Source organism: Hibiscus syriacus, unplaced genomic scaffold (genome assembly GCF_006381635.1).
Source record: "Hibiscus syriacus cultivar Baekdansim isolate YM2019G1 unplaced genomic scaffold, ASM638163v2 tig00111210_pilon, whole genome shotgun sequence".
Classification (NCBI taxonomy): domain Eukaryota; kingdom Viridiplantae; phylum Streptophyta; class Magnoliopsida; order Malvales; family Malvaceae; genus Hibiscus; species Hibiscus syriacus.
In genome coordinates, this window is record NW_024063021.1 from 3,914,306 (window position 1) to 3,931,197 (window position 16,892).

Below are 16,892 nucleotides of genomic sequence, written 5' to 3' on the forward strand. Positions count from 1 at the left end.
CAACCCAGTCCATTATGGGATGCATAACTAAACACAACATAGTCTTTTTCGGACTCAGGTTATACAAGTACAATGGCCTCTGTTAATATCCTCTTGATCCATTCAAAACTTTCTTATCACTTTTCCGTCCAAAAAAAGGCACATCCTTCCGCAATAGTTTAGTTAGCGACAAAGCTAACATTGAGAAGTTCTTCACAAACCGTCTATTATAATCGATAAGTCCCAAGAAACTCCGAACCTCAGAAACATTCTTTAAAGATTGCCAATCCACTATAACTTGGATCTTTCTTGGATCTACTCGTATGCTTTCTGTGGAAACTATGTGACCAAGAAAAGTAACATCGGCTAACCAAAATTGACACTTTGACAATTTATCATACAACTTCTTCTCGCGTAGCATCTGAAGAACTACTCGAACATGAACATCATGTTCGTCTCTTGACTTGGAATATACCAAGATATCATCTATAAATATCACCACGAATTGATCCATATAAGATTGGAATACTTAGTTCATCCAATCCATGAATGTCGTTGGTGCATTAGTTAAACCAAATGACATCACTACAAATTCATAATGCCCATACTGAGATCGAAAACTGTCTTTGAAATACCATCGTCTTTGATCTTCAACTGATGGTACCTTGACCTTAAGTCTATCTTAGAAAACACCGATGCTCCTTTCAATTGATCAAACAAATCGTCAATCCTTGGAAGAGTATATTTCTTCTTTATTGTGACTTTATTTAGCTAACGAAAATCGATACATAACTACATGGACTCGTTATTCTTTTTCACAAAAAACTAGGTGCTCCCCAAGTAGAAACACTAGGTCTTATAAACCCCTTATCGAGTAATTCCTACAGTTGGGCTTTCAATTCTCATAGTTCAGTTAGAGCCATTCTATACGGAGCCATAGAAACAGGTTCGGTACCTGGATAAATCTCAATCCTAAATTTTACCGCACGATCTGGAGGTAATCCCTATAAATCCTCAGGAAATACATCCAAAAATTCATTAACCATGGGAATATCATTTATTCTAACTTCTGGAATTCTAGTATCTATCACATTGGCTAGAAAAATTATACATCCTTTTGACATAATCTTTTTCACAGTCATAGTCGATATCACATTTGAGGTTGATTTCGATCTTTCACCGATTACTATAATTTCTGAACCTTTGACATTCGTTAAAAACAAACGTTTCTTACGATAATCGACCCATCCATAATGTGAAGACAACCAATCCATGCGTAGAATAATTTCAAATTCATCGAAGGGCAATTCCATTAAGTTGGCCAAAACCATAATCCCCTGGATCTTTATAAGGCATTTTCTACATACTTTGGATATTCTCACACTGTGGCCCATAGGATTTAGCTCTATCATCTCACTCACAGTTGGTTCTAAAGGAATTCTTCTAACTCTAATCAACTTTATACTAATTTATGAATGTGTAGAACCAGGGTTAACTAAAATAAATACAGGTTCATCGAAAACATGGAATATACCTATTTAGATCTCGGGGTCATCCCCATCCTCATTGGTTTTAATGTTATAAATTATAGAGACTCACTGAGTCTCTTGTCTCTGCATTGAATCTGTTTGTCCCCTGAATCTACCCCTTCCTCTGATCCTATTTGATGTTGCCACTGATCTTTCAGACTGTGTTGAATTAACACCATATTTCTTAGGGCAGTTCTCGGCAAAGTGACCCATATCGCCACATAGAAAACAAGCTCCACTGATAAATCTACATAATCCTTGGTGCAATTTGCCACAGGTTTGACATGGATTCCTTTACCTAGAAGCTCTACCTGAGCTAATAACAAAATACTTAGATGGTCTACTTTTCGTTGAAGCTGCTACAAAACTCTATCTCTCAGAGAATCTAGAACTTGAGTCATTACCTCTTTTAGCATAATGGGGAGTGAAAGCTATTCCCACTCTTTTCCCTATTTGAAAACTCTGATCCACTGTTAATGTTTCCTCCCGAGCTCTTTCAATAGCTTTGGCTCTGTTTATAACTTCTTGTAGACTCGGTAAGTTTAAGGCCAACATTATCTCTTTCAGCCTCGGCCTCAAACCATCTATGAACCAATCACATCTTGCCTTTTCGTTTGGCACAACTTCAGTGGAAAAACAACTCAACTTGTTGTACTCAACCTTAAATTCATGTACAGCTCGATCATCTTGCTTTAAATTAAGGAACTTCAACAACATTGCTCGTTTGAATTGTTCACCCACATACTTGTTTTTGAATTCTTCCTGGAAAAATTGCTAGGTGACTTGCTCTGATGGTGCATACATCGTAGTGTTGGACCACCATACTCTAGCTAATCCTCTAAATAAATATACAACTCCTCCTAACTTTTCCTGATCTGAGCATTGCAGGCTTTCAAACATTAACATCACATCATTTAACCACATATCGACCTCCATGTGACCCTCACCCTCATCTCCTCGGAACTCTGGAGCTCCTAAACTCTTTAACTCCTGATCTGAGCTTGTAATCATTTTTCCTATTTTAAAATATAACTAGATTTGGTCGAGAATAGGCTAAACCTATAGCTCTGATACCAATAAATATAACACTCATATACCGTATACATTTTCACATACGAATACAGATGTCACATCACTTTATATTTGTATACTCGTATTAAAGAAAAATTTGAAAATTTGTTTCAAAACTTAACTCCACATAAGTTAACATAATAAGTAGTACTCATTAAGTTATATTACATAATATTTTGTTAAATTTAATTACATACCAAACAGTTCCAAAATGATTAATATTGTCCTAATGTTACTGGTGAGTCAACCTTAATGGATGGTATATTCTAATACATATATTCCTTACTGGATTAGTCTTCTCTTTTACGTACGCGTGAAAACAACACATGTTAAGTATAAACTTAGTGAAATACAATAGTGCAAACAAACTTTTATGTACACATAAGTATGTAATATTATTTTATTCACATCGAATTTGTATGTTCTTTAAGGATTCATGATCCTTTTTAGTTAAACTATATTACATTTGAAATTGCTAAAATCATTGGCGTTATTCCTTAGTTTCATTAATAATATCCATTCACGTTTATCATACACCATTATACCTTTCTAATTATATCATACTTTTATGTTGATAATGCATCCATATGCATTTCAACTTCGGCATCTTTTCATGCCAATAATGCACCCATATGCATTATTCTTTTATGCTGATAATGCACCCATATGTATTTCAGATAAGGCATCCTTTCATGCCAATAATGCACCCATATGTATTATTCTTTTATACCGATAATGCACCCATATGCATTTCAGCTAAGGCATTCTTTCATGCCAATAATGCACCCATATATTATTCTTTTAATCATTTGTTCTAGAGCAGTTCATACTCTAAAATCATTCATAAATTTCTTTCCATAGATTAAATAAAACTTAGTAATTACTGTAAATATACTTTAAAGTTGAAACATTCTAATTATATTTATTGCATACAATAAATGTACTCACCTGACTTTCCTCGCTAAGTATCCAAAACGTAAGGCTGATTACTATGGTACTTTGCCTTTTCCCTTAGTTTTGCTTGTCTCAGGAGCTTGGTTATGATCTACTCAATCATCTATTAAAACATGTACCGTACCCAATGTTAGTATTTTCCTAACCATTATACTTAAACAATATTCAAAAAGATATATTATTAACTTTCTATATCAATATCAACCTATTTTTAACATTTCTGGCTCTAAAGTATCAATACTACTACCCTGGTACCGATACTTCTATATTATGGTATCGATACCCCCTTTCAGTAACAATATCAATATTAGGTTCGATGTTGCATGGTATCGATACCCTTACCAATGTATCAATACTACCATACTATGGTACCGATACCCTCTTCCGGTATTGATACCAGTTTTAGATTCGATGTTGCTTGGTATCGATACCCTTACCATGGTATCGATACTACATTGTCGGTATCGATACTAATTGAATCAGTATCAATACTACCCAGCTAATTCATCCCATTTTAGCACATATTATCGCTATTGTTCTATTATTTCTTGTTGAACTATATTTTGATATAACAATTTATGGAAAAATGTTTTTGAACTTGAATTGAATTTATTCAAATTTTAAAAGATTTCAAAAATAATTTAAAGTCCATTTAAAAGATTAATTGAGCAAAAATTACAAGTAGTATCGATACCACATTAATGGGTATCGATACCCTACATGTAGTATCAATACCTTAGGCAAAGGTAGTATCGATACCATCAAGGTGGTACCGATACTACCATGAAGGCCCAAAATATCGAATGTGTTGGGATTTTGCGGAAGCTTGAATCGACAATAGAAAGAGTTCGCCAAGAGGGGTCGGTACAGTTTTTATGTTTAGGGAGTAAGGAGATTGAAATATAGAGAATTTGCACAGTGATTTATAGTGGTTCGACTTCTCAACCAAGTCTACATACACTACCTTAGCTCCTCACCAAGGATTTTCCCACAAATTCACTAATTTGTTCTTTCTTTTTTCAAGACAAAGAGATAACCTTTACAACTCCCAAGTTTTTAACGAGCGAAACTAGAATCTTATCCCTAGCTTTTCAAGGGCTCAACTAGAACCTTTCCTTTCACAAAAGGATAAAAGAAGTAGATAAGAAAACCTCTCAAAGGTAGGGTGTTTACAAAATTTAAGCTCAAAAGAACAAAATATTTACAAGATAATAGAAAAAATAAGATTGAAAAACTCTTCTCTTGTGTTTGAATACTTGGATAGGTGTTCTCTATGTTCTTCAAGTGTCTTGAACATGTATTTATAAGTTTGAATGAGTTTGAAGTCGTATATAGTCATTGGGGATGTTTTGGAGTCGTTGGGATTCATTTTTTGTAAAATAAAACTACTCAGAACAAGTAGTATCGTACCCCTTCAATGGGTATCAGTACCCCCTTTGTAATATTTGAATTTTATGACCATCGGGCTTGAAATTACTGTAGCAATATCGGTACCCCTGTAGCAGAATCGATACCCATTTGCATTCTGGAATTTTTTAGCATTGACACTGTTCATTACTGTGCACACAGTATCGGTACTATTCATACAATAAAGTACTATTCATAAAAACATTTTTGTGCTCAATTCCAAATTAAATGGACTTTAAATTATTTTTGTAAACTTTGAAAACTTTGAATAAATTCAATTCAAATTAAACTTTGAATGCTTTGAATAAATTCAATTCAAGATCCAAAACATTTCGCCATAAATTGTTATATCAAAACATAGTTCTACAATCTCCCTCTTTTTGATATAACAAAACATTTGAAAAATTATTTTTGGCAAAACTCCCCCTTAATAAATATTTAATGAAAAAGATAACAATTGTTTACAAAAGGATACTAATTGTTAAAAAGATACCAATTGTTGGAAAATATATGAAAATGTTAAGCTCCCCCTTTTTCTTTAAGAAATTGAATTTTTCAAACCATACTTCTCCCCCTATTTGTTATATCAAAAATGTAATCTTTAAAGTTCTAAAATAAATTTGGAGAGTAAGTGATAAATTTGATATTTAAAAATCATTTGAAAAAATCAAAGCTCCCCCTCAATAAGTGCATTCCAGACAAAATTTAGCTTTAAAATCTTAACACTTAAACAAAATTGAATTTCAGCAAATAATAACAAACATGTTAGTAGCACACGAAATTCAATGTATCCAAGTCTAAAATACTTTATTCAATACCAATTGTTGAAATTAAGTACATATGCATAAAGCTTTCAAAAAATGTTATGCATTTGAAAAAAATTGATATCAATTGTTAGAGAGATATCTTTTTCATTTAAAACACATGCATAATCATTTAAATTAGGTCAAAAATTTAAAGTTATAAAAACAAAACATTTGAAAAATTGATAGCAATTGTTAGAGAGATATCATTTGCATTTAAAACCAATTTTGACCAAAATTCCTTATGATGAACTAAAAATTATAAAAAAATCATTAAAATTTTAAAATGTTCATCATAAAACATTTTTCAACATTCAAGAGATTAAAAACAATGCATAATCATTTAAAATAAAAACTCATGCATGCTTAAACTTAAATGAGCAACCAAATAACAAAAATCTAAAGCATTAAGCTTAGAGGTTACCCATTCATTTTCAAAAGTGTGGCTGGAGCATCTTGATTTCTTCATCTTCATCAACATTGCTCCCATACACCTACAAGAGACATTTATTTCGATTTTGGTATCCAAATTTCTTTGGATCCTTGGACGTTAGTTTCAATGCCCCTTGTTCCCATAGAGTCTAATTTTAAATTGTTTTCCTTTATTCAAAGGACAAGTATGTTCCTTATAACCATGCGAATCGAAATGTGAGCTTTTTTCCATTATGAAACTAGATGAATTATTTAAAATGATTTCTTTTTCTATTCTTAAGAATTCAAGCTTAGCTTTTAAATCAAAACATTCTTTTTCAAAACTTTCAATTTTCATTTTTGAAAGCTATAATCATTTTTCAAATTTTTATTTTGATTTTCAAAATCAATTTTAGCTTTCAAAAGAAAAGCGTTTTCAGTTTTTAATTTTGAAATCATTTTCTTATATTTGGAGTTCATGGTCTCAAACTTCAAAAATAATTCATCGAATGCATCTTGTAACTCATTAAAAAATAAGAATTTTAATTTATTTGAGTTAGAAGATACCTCGGGCTCTTCACAAGCCATTAGAGACACAACCTTTGTTGGTTATTCTTTCTTGTTTCCATAAAGCTTTTTGAGCTTGTTCCAAAGCTCCTTGGCACTTGAACAAGATGAAACTCCTTCATATATATCTGGACCAAATGGACAAAACAACATGTGCATGGCCTTGGCATTAAGTTGAGCTTTCTTCAATTCTTTATCACTCCACTTGTTCTCCTTCTTCTTTGGAAAAGAGTAGCAGTTCTTGATCATCTCCCATGAATTAAGATCATTGGATTGTATGAATAACTTCATTAATTTATTCCAATGACTATAGTTTGCTCCATTTAAGTATGGAGGCTTGTCGATCAATTAGGAGTATTCCATGTGGAACGAGTCAGAGGTGGAAGCCATCTTCACGGTTGTGTCAGGAATTGGTAGAGCGTTTTCTAAGATCGTCTCAAGGATGCTAAGCCTTCTAACAAGTTAATCTCTGATGCCAATTGTTGGGATTTTGTGAAAGCTCGAATCGACAACTTAAAGAGTTCACCAAGAGGGGTCAAGACGGTTCTTGTGTTTAGGGAGTAAGGATATTGAAAGATAGAGAATTTACACAGCGATTTATAGTGGTTCGACTTCTCAACCAAGTCTACATCCACTACCTTAGCTCCCCACCAAGGATTTTCCAACAAATTCACTAATTTGTTGTTTTTTTTAAAGGACAAAGAGATATCCTTTACAACTCCCTAGTTTTTAACGGGGCTAAACTAGAACCTTATCGCTAGCTTTTTAAGGGCTCAGCTATAACATTTCCTTTTACAAAAGGATAAAATAAGTAAACAAGAAAACCTCTCAAAGGTAGGATGTTTACAAAATTTAAGCTCACAAGAGCACAATATTTACAAGAGAATAGAAAAATAAGATTGTAAAACTCTTCTCCTATGTTTGAATACTTGGATAGGTGTTCTCTATGTTCTTCAAGTGTCTTGAACATGTATTTATAAGTTGGAATGCGTTTGAAGTCGTATATAGCCATTGGGGATTCATTTTCTGCAAAATAAAACTGCACATATCAAGTAGTATCAGTACCCCTTCAATGGGTACCGATACCCCTTTTGTAATATTTGAATTTTATGACCGTTAGGCTTGAAATTACTATAGCAGTATCGATACCCATTTTGGATTCTGGAATTTTTTAGCATCAGTACTGTTCATTACTGTTCACACAATATCAATACTATTTTATAAAGTATCGGTACTATTCATACAGTACAATACTATTCATAAAAACATTTTTGTGCTCAATTCCAAATTAAATGGACTTTGAATTATTTTTGTAAACTTTGAAAACTTTGAATAAATTCAATTCAAGTTAAACTTTAAAGCTTTGAATAAATTCAATTCAAGTCCCAAAACATTTTGCCATAAATTGTTATATCAAAACATAGTTCTACAATCTCCCCCTTTTTTATATAACAAAACATTTGAAAAATTGTTTTTGGCAAAACTCCCCCTTAATAAATTATTTAATGAAAAAGATAATAATTGTTTACAAAGGGATACCAATTGTTAAAAAGATATCAATTGTTACCAATTGTTGGAAAATATATGAAAATGTTAAGCTCCCCTTTTTCATTAAGAAATTGAATTTTTCAAACCATGCATCTCCCCTTTCTATTATATAAAAAATAATTTAATCTTTAAAGTTATAAAATAACTTTGTAGAGTAAGTGATAAATTTGACATTTAAAAATCATTTGAAAAAATCAAAGATCCCCCTCAATAAGTGCATTCCAAACAAAATTTAGCTGTAAAATCTTTACACTTAAACAAAATTGAATTTCAACAAAGAATAACAAACATGTTAGTAGCACACGAAATTCAATGTATCAAGTCTAAAATACTTTATGCAATACCAATTGTTGAAATTAAGTACATATGTTTAAAGCTTTCCAAAAATGTTATACATTTGAAAATTTGATATCAATTGTTAGAGAGATATCTTTTTCATTTAAAACACATGCATAATCATTTAAATTTAGGTCAAAAATTAAAAGCTATAAAAACAAAACATTTGAAAAATTGATAGCAATTGTTAGAGAGATCATTTGCATTTAAAACCAATTTTGACCAAAATTCCTTATGATGAACTAAAAATTATAAAAATTATCTCGAGCAAAGATTAGACGCTTAGTTTGGTTGAGGACATTGCTGTAAAATTCCCAAATGATATGATGGTTTATGTCGCCAAGGTTTTCATCATCTGTAGATAAATCAAAGCCCTACTCATAACAAAATCTTGACCCTCAAATTCCTCCTAAAACGTCGTATGTGTTTGTCATCCATGAATCGTGTGACTTTCTCCACGGTGACATAGCCAATGGCGTAGCTACAGCAGGAGGTGGAGTGGGCATTGATCGCTCATAAATGTATATGCTAAGGCAAGCAAATATGTGCAAGTATACATGGTCGAAACAAGTAAGAAAGGGTAAGTGAGTTATCGTCTCCTCAAGGATTGGTAGGGATTTTGAGGTTTCACCACAACTAGAACTAGGTGTCACGAGATAGTTCCTGAATTCTTGTCAAAATAGATAACAATTAGCAATATAGTATGCCAGTGTCAAAGTAAGAAAATATTTTAAAGTATGGTTGTATAAAAATTGGTCGAAGCAAAGTAAATATGCAACAGTAACAAATTAAAACAAACAAGGCAAAGAAAAAGCTTTGATTCAAATATATTCAAAATAACCTCATCTATTTAGACTTTTCACAAAGCCCTCAGGTTAACCCTTTACTATGACAAGAAATTATTCTAAGTCTGGAAGGATTTTTATGATATGCTTAGGATGTCTAACATGATTACAGAGTATTTTAGGCGGTTTTTATTGCAATACTACTCAGCGTTAACTACAACCCTTGGTTTGTCAGACGGTTGTTGTAGCAATACCCCTCAGTGTGAACTATAATCGTTATCTTTCCTACTCAAGTGTCTATCCGTTTTAGTCGATTGAAACCCTCTCCTTTTCTCTAAGGTAGGCAGGTTAGAACATCACCATCCTAGATCCATTCCATTTTTCACATAGATCTATCTTAATTCTCTCGAACCAAAGAATCAATTTCTAGACAAACAAAAATCTCTCAATGCTCTTACAATGTCCAGACGTATTTTACCTAGGCCCCAGAAATCTCTCGAAAGCTCTTACAGTGTCAAGGAAAAATGTTAAAACAATGAACAAAACAAAGCAAAATCATAATACGTCATTCATAAACCATTAAATAATTATCTTAGGAAAACAAACCAACACCAAGTAAAATAGTTCATGGTGTTCCCAAAGCGTCATCCAAGAATATCATCATTTAATACAAACACCAAAATAAATAAAAAATTAAAAACAAAGGAAGAATGACCCTCAAACAGGGGGCTCTGACATGACATCTCTAACTGCTATAGCATTGCTATGGAGGATATCTAGGACGGTCAGGTTAGAGAACATGGAAGGTAGACACTGTAGCTGCTTACTCCACGCTTCAGGTACATTTTCTTTTTTATTGCCTCCCCTTTTTGGTGGTTGTGACTGGGTATTTATTAAGGGAATTTTCTGAGGGTTTCGTATAATTAAATATTCCCTAAATACCCATTGTCCAAGCTATAGATGGAAAGGCGACTGAATATTGTCAGAAGGCTTGATTGCACGTGAGGTCAATCGTATAGCTCACTGGTGACATAAGCAATTTGTTAGCTCCGCTTTAGACATACAAGATAAATCTTGCATTGTCAAGATAAATATGTTCCTCACTGTCTTTGTCTTATGTGTTCCACTGCCCTTGCGAAATATATTATCACGGCTGAAATGTTCCTCCTAAGTTTATCCCTGCACACACACAATCCACACAAACCCTTTCTCCTTAGCAGATTCAGTAAAACCAAATAAATCTTGCCTAGGCAAAACTTATCCATAACATGCAATTATAAACTAAATACAACTAATATGCTATGAACACTTTGTTTAGATGAGCAATAACTTATGTAAAAAGACTAAAAATAGAGTTTATTTATGGAGTTATCATACCCCCAAACTTAAGCTATTGCTTGTCCTCAAGCAACGGATAATGGTTAGTAGAAAATTTAAAATTGTCATGGTAAAGTGATATTAAGATAATCTTATGGTTTTAAAATTTCATCATTCAACAAAAAGTTGGCCTCAACATACTAGACTTTCATATAATTCAAGTACCTTCTTGAGTCAGGATTTTTTGCTAATGTGTGCACGTGATTGTAATAAGTCTATCAGAAAATTTTAAGTATGTACTTTTGTTTTGCCAAGGCATCAAATTATTTGCCAAGCATAATTTCCACTTCTATTTATGCATTTTTTTAAACGGGGAGTCAGCTCATCACACCTACCCTTCCACACTCTATATTAAAGGGAGCATACCTTCCACCCCCGAGCTAGTTAGGTAGAGTTATCATGTGTCTTCTTTCATTCATTCATATGCCTAGGCAACCTTTAATATTTATAGAGTTTCCTGGTTATGCCATTATATAGAGTAGTGTCCCTTTTCTTTCACAAAGTTTAAACACTAAGAAGTTCAACTTTAAGCTTTACAATTCTTCGATGTCGGAAAATGTAGAGAGTTCTTTCCTAAAAGATTATTAAGCACCTTAGGCAAAGACATCATGCAATTGTGTCTATAATTTTACAACAAATTAATTCGAAGGTCGATTCTATCCTTTCGACAGTCCTGTAAAATAATTATGGCCTAGAAAATAAAATTATGCATTCATCATAGGGCATCCTGAATTATTCCAAACAATATACTCAACATACTCATACCATGACAACCATAATTTTTAATCAATTGTCATCAATTGCTATTAACTAAGTGTGAGATACAACACCTCTCCCAAACTTGAGGGATGCATTATCCTCAATGCATAAAAAATAAACTAAATGCAAATGCAAATGCAGAAGAAAAAGAAAAAAAACTGTGAACTTATTGTGGTGGGGCAGCTTGACTAGACGAGCGTGTTCTACGTTGTTTTGGAGGAGGGGCTCTCAGACCCCGTATCTTTCGATGCACTCTTAGAGGGAGAGGGAAAAAGGACACGGTCTGTTGTTCACTTAATGTGTCGCTTAGTGCTCGGGGCAGTTGCTGGCGATTACTTTTCCTTAGTGTGGGTGGGTTGTACAAGTGTTGCTTGAGACTGACTTTAGTCTGGTTCGGGAATTGTGTTGTGTGATGATTTGGGGACTGTTCAGTTGCTTGTTCGGCTATGGGCGAATCAGGGACTAGAATAAAATCATCATCTGCAAAGAATTCAGGTGGAATTTCCTGGGTGCTCTTGGAGGAAGAGAATGAGGAGCTCAAATATTCATATGTTTCGCCGTGGCCTTCTTCAGGTACATGCGAGACATGCGTGGCAGAGGTATATCTGCAAGGAAGTTGGGGGGAACATTTCGCACCGAGGCATGAAATGTACTATTGTATGCTGTGTGTTTTAGAATTTCATTAAGAAGTGGCGGCAGATCTTCACTTGGTAATTGGAAGCAATTCTTTGATGAAAGCATTGAGTTGTGCATCCCTCGCCTTGACAAAGTCAAAGAAACTATGTATGTGACTTTCCAGGCGCTCGATCCTCTCACATAGATGTGACCACAACTGTCATTCTAGCCACAACAACTGATTGGCTCTCTCTCCAAGCCCTTATGAGGGGCATTATCATCGAACCTCATAAGTTCTGACACCTTTTTTTTGGTTATTCCCTCATTTGACTTGATGAAGTCCTCGAACGGTTCCTCAAGGACTTTCTTCTTTACACAACATAGTTATCAGGTTAGAAAAAAAGGTTACCTTGGTTCCTCTTTGCATAATCATGAATTTTCTCAAAAATGATTTCTCCTACATCGATTGCTCATCCATAAATAATCGAGTGCAACAACATCAAACTCGTCACTAATATGGTTGTGTTGTGTGAGGTCGGCATCAACTTGCCCTTGAGGAAAGGATTCCATAGCTTTACAATTTACTTAAGGGTTCAACGATCTACCCACTTATACGTTGGTGCGTTACCTTCAAAGCAGTTTAATTGCTCAAATCCTGAGGATGGGGCTGGATTTTTCTTGGATCTAGCCATGGTTTTTGCTGGCACATGGTGTATCGTGGCAGCGATGTGGAGAAAAGATTTAAAGGAAAAGGTTGAAGGAATATAGAATATGGAAATGGCGAGGAAGAATGAGTGATTGTTGGGTTTTTAGGAAAGACATGGGTGGTTTATTTGGAGAAAAACTATCAAAATGAGGAGGGAAAAAGATCTGATATTAATGACCAAATATTTTGATTTGACATAAAGCAAGGGAGTGATAGCTTTCTGTTGAGTTAATCGATCGACAGAATCGGCCAAGAGGGGGATGAATTGGCAATTAAAAATTTCGTGGAAGCTTTTGCAGAAAAATTGAAAGTAATATCACAGCGATTTACAGTGGTTCGACTTTCTCAAACAAAGTCTACGTCCACTACCTTAGCTATCCACACTAAGGATTTTCCAACAAATTCACTAATTTGTTCTTTCTTTTGAGGCCAAAGAGATAACCTTACAAAATCCCTCAAGAGTATACCCCAACTCTTGAGAACACTCTTTTTCCCAAAGAGAAGATTACAAATTTGCAAACTTACAAGAAAACCTCACAAGGTAAGATGTTTGCACAATTCTAGAACAAAGAAAAGAACACTCAAAGATAAATACAATTGAGTACAAAAGTGTTCTTGAAAGCAAATGAATATTGGATAAAAAAATAGACTTGAAATGCTCAAACTTGAGGTTTGATGCTTTCTCTTTGATTCTCTCTTGATTCTAGTTGCTTGATGTTTCTTGTTATTGATCAATGGCTCCAGAACTTGTTTAAATACCCCTTGAATCAATTCTGAACATTGGTGATAATTAGTGGGGATAATAGAGCCGTTTAAGTGTGAAAACAATTAATTTTTCTAGGTGGAGCGTCTCATGCATCGATGCATGATCAAGTATGCATCGGTGCATTCGTGTAAAATTCAAATATTTTGACCGTTGGAACACTTGATGCATCGGTGCACCAAGTGTGCATCGATGCATTAAATGCATTCGATGTTTGAAAAATAGCCTGGTGCATCGATGCATGGCTTGTGCATCGATGCATCAAATGCATTCGATGTTTTGAAAATATTCAGAGTGCATCGATGCATGGAGAGTGCATCGGTGCATGGAATGCATTCGATGTTCAATTAATTCATCGATGCATCGATGCATGGACTGATGCATCGGTCCATGCCTTTGAATAATTGATTTAAGGCTTGTTTTTGGTTCAAAATACTTTGTGAAAATTTGTTTCAAAAATAGTTTAAGTACAAATCACAATTTTACACATTTAGTAAGGATTAAAATTGATCTTGAAAAACTTGGAGTAATAATTTCATATTCGGTTAATTGAATATAAATTTGTAAAATCATTTGTGAAATCTTAAAATTCATTTAACTTAATTTTGTTATATCGAAATATCAAAAATGTTTTCAACAATCTCCCCCTTTTTGATATAACAAAACATTTGAATAATTTTAAGATTCGTTTAAGAAATTATTTTTGAAAATCGATTTTGAAAAACTTACTCCCCCTTACTATAGCACATCTTAAATTTTCTCCCCCTTTTTGTTAAATCAAAAAGACTCTATAAAAACGTTTTAAACAAGAATATAAAAAAAATTAGCCAATTGATTTATTAATAATAAGTTGCTAAGATCACAATCAAAAGAGAGATTAGCCATTAGTTTTCATAAACAATATTCATAATAAAATGTGAAATGGCATAATTGGTCATAAATTTCTAATGATGCAAAAATATATAATGTCAAACCAAATATATATATTTAAGTTCAAATAGTCAAGCATCCAAATATCAGAAACATCCAAACAAACATAAACATCCAAATCAAAAAGTTTAGCAATCCATGTTTTAAAAACAAGAAAGCATGACAAGCAAGTCTACTTCGTCGGATGATCATGAGGAGGAGGATAATGAGCTCAAACTTCAAGAGTTAGAGCATCTATACGATCACGCATCTCCCTCTGAAATTCAATAATCGTAGACTCCATGGAAGCAAAACGCAGATCAAACGACTCTAGAAAAGATCGAAAATAAGGTGGCGTTTGATCATCTTGCCGAGCTGGTACTTCCTCGTCAATATCTCTCATAAGCCTTTGAAGCTCTGGATCATTATCAGCGTCAGGAGCTGGAGGAGGAGGAGGAGCACGAGAAGAACTAGGAGCAGCTCGTGAAGAACTAGCTCCCGGGGTTTGCTTACCGGGTCGAAAAGACCATAGTCCGGTGTTCTCATCCAATTTCCAATCCGATTTCTTTAAGGATGTGATATTGATTGGGTTTTGGAGCGGAATAGGATTGTCAAGGGAGACATCTAGGCCGAGGTTGATAAACAAATTGCTTAGTAGACAACCATAAGGTAGGGTTTCTACATGCTTTGAGGGAATGATGTTTATGATATCGACAAGCGCGCTAAAGACAATATGTGGAAAATTGATTTTCTTTTTGTTCTTTATACAGTGCATCCACCATAAGTCTGTAGTATGTAGTGTGGAGTACCGACCTGTGGATAGTCTAAACCACCAAGAGATCATTAAGTGAAGAAATCGATTGTGGTGAGACCTAAAGGTACTGACACTAGCATTAGGGAGATATGGATATTCCACATCTTCCTTCTCATTAAATAAACCCTCGTCATCTAAACCAAAATGAGATGCGATAGATTCAGAAGTAATAGTGATATATTGTCCTAAAAGATAGGATCTAATCGCTATAGTACCGCACTGAGTTGTTTGAATACAAACCGCATTGGAATAAAAGATGCGGACAAGTTGGTGAAAGACGATGGGTTGAAGAGAAAGAGTTTATCAAGCTTCCATCGGCGAAGAATTGAGAGGTATTCAAATTCAAGTTTTATCATAGCTTGTAGAGAAGGAATACGCTCTTCCCTAATACGATAGGATTGGAAGGAGTTCATGTACCTAGAGTACAATTCATCCCTACGGTTTTCAGGCATGTTAAAACAAGTACTAATGAGGGATGAAGGAATATTGGATGGATTTTGAGGTCTAGGAGCGGGAGGAGGTTTTGGTGAGACCGACTTGAGGATGACCTAGGCGTTGGGATAGACATGGTTAGGGAAATCGAAAAGAATATCACGTGCAATTTAAAAACACATGTATGCACAAAATTCAATCCCAAAACTCAAATGAGTCCTCAATAATTCAAGGTTCTCTAACATAATCCTAATGGGCAAAGTTTTGAAAATTATTTTAAAATAATATCATAATATGTATAGTTTTCATGAAAACAACACAATTAAATCAAAACTATCAGTAATTTTCGATTTTTTTTTAAATTCAAAATTTCAAAAACAATTTTGAAAATTATGCGTTTTTGATGAAATTCATTGTAGAAACTAGTTTAGAATCATCATATAACCAATGCCCGATAATTATTTCAAACTAGAACTAATCTAAACGAGTCCTAAGTTCAAAAATTAATAAATAGAGTTTTTGAAAAATTACCTTGAAAATTTGGATTGAGGGGAATGTAGAGATGTTTTGAGCGATTTAATGATTGTAGCAGGTTTGTAGGATAAAAATCTTGAAGAATCTGATGATTTCCGAAGGTTTTGAGCAAAATGGAGATTTAAGGTGAGAAGGGGACGAACGGCCGTGAAAAGTTTAGAGTTTAGGTTTTGAAAAATAAAGAAGATGAAGCCTTTAAAACCTAAAACCCGACGGATGCATCGGTGCATGGTCTTATGCATCGATGCATATTCAAGGATGCATCGATGCATTGTTAAATGCATCGGTGCATGAAGCACAAAAATGTCAAAAATCTGTTTTAAACACTTAAAATGCTAAATAATTTGGCTCTAATGGTAATGGCAACTCATATATCAAAAATTAATTATGTTCAATCAATCAAATTAATCTTCAAACTTTATTTCAACATAAAATTAATTTTTATTAAGAATCATAAACTCCCCCTAACTAATAGCAAGAATACAATCAAAAAATATTATTATAAGCATTTTTCAGTATTTATTAAAAGTGCTAAATTATTTTAAACACTAAGTGAAGATAGGTCAGTTAAACCTAATTCTCTTCTAAGTGTC

General features: G+C 33.7%; 1 pseudogene; it reads left to right on the plus strand.

Moving 5' to 3' along the window:
* Positions 1–11,972: 11,972 nt before the first annotated feature.
* LOC120155976 overlaps positions 11,973–16,892 on the plus strand; it is a 51,972-nt pseudogene continuing 47,052 nt past the window's right edge.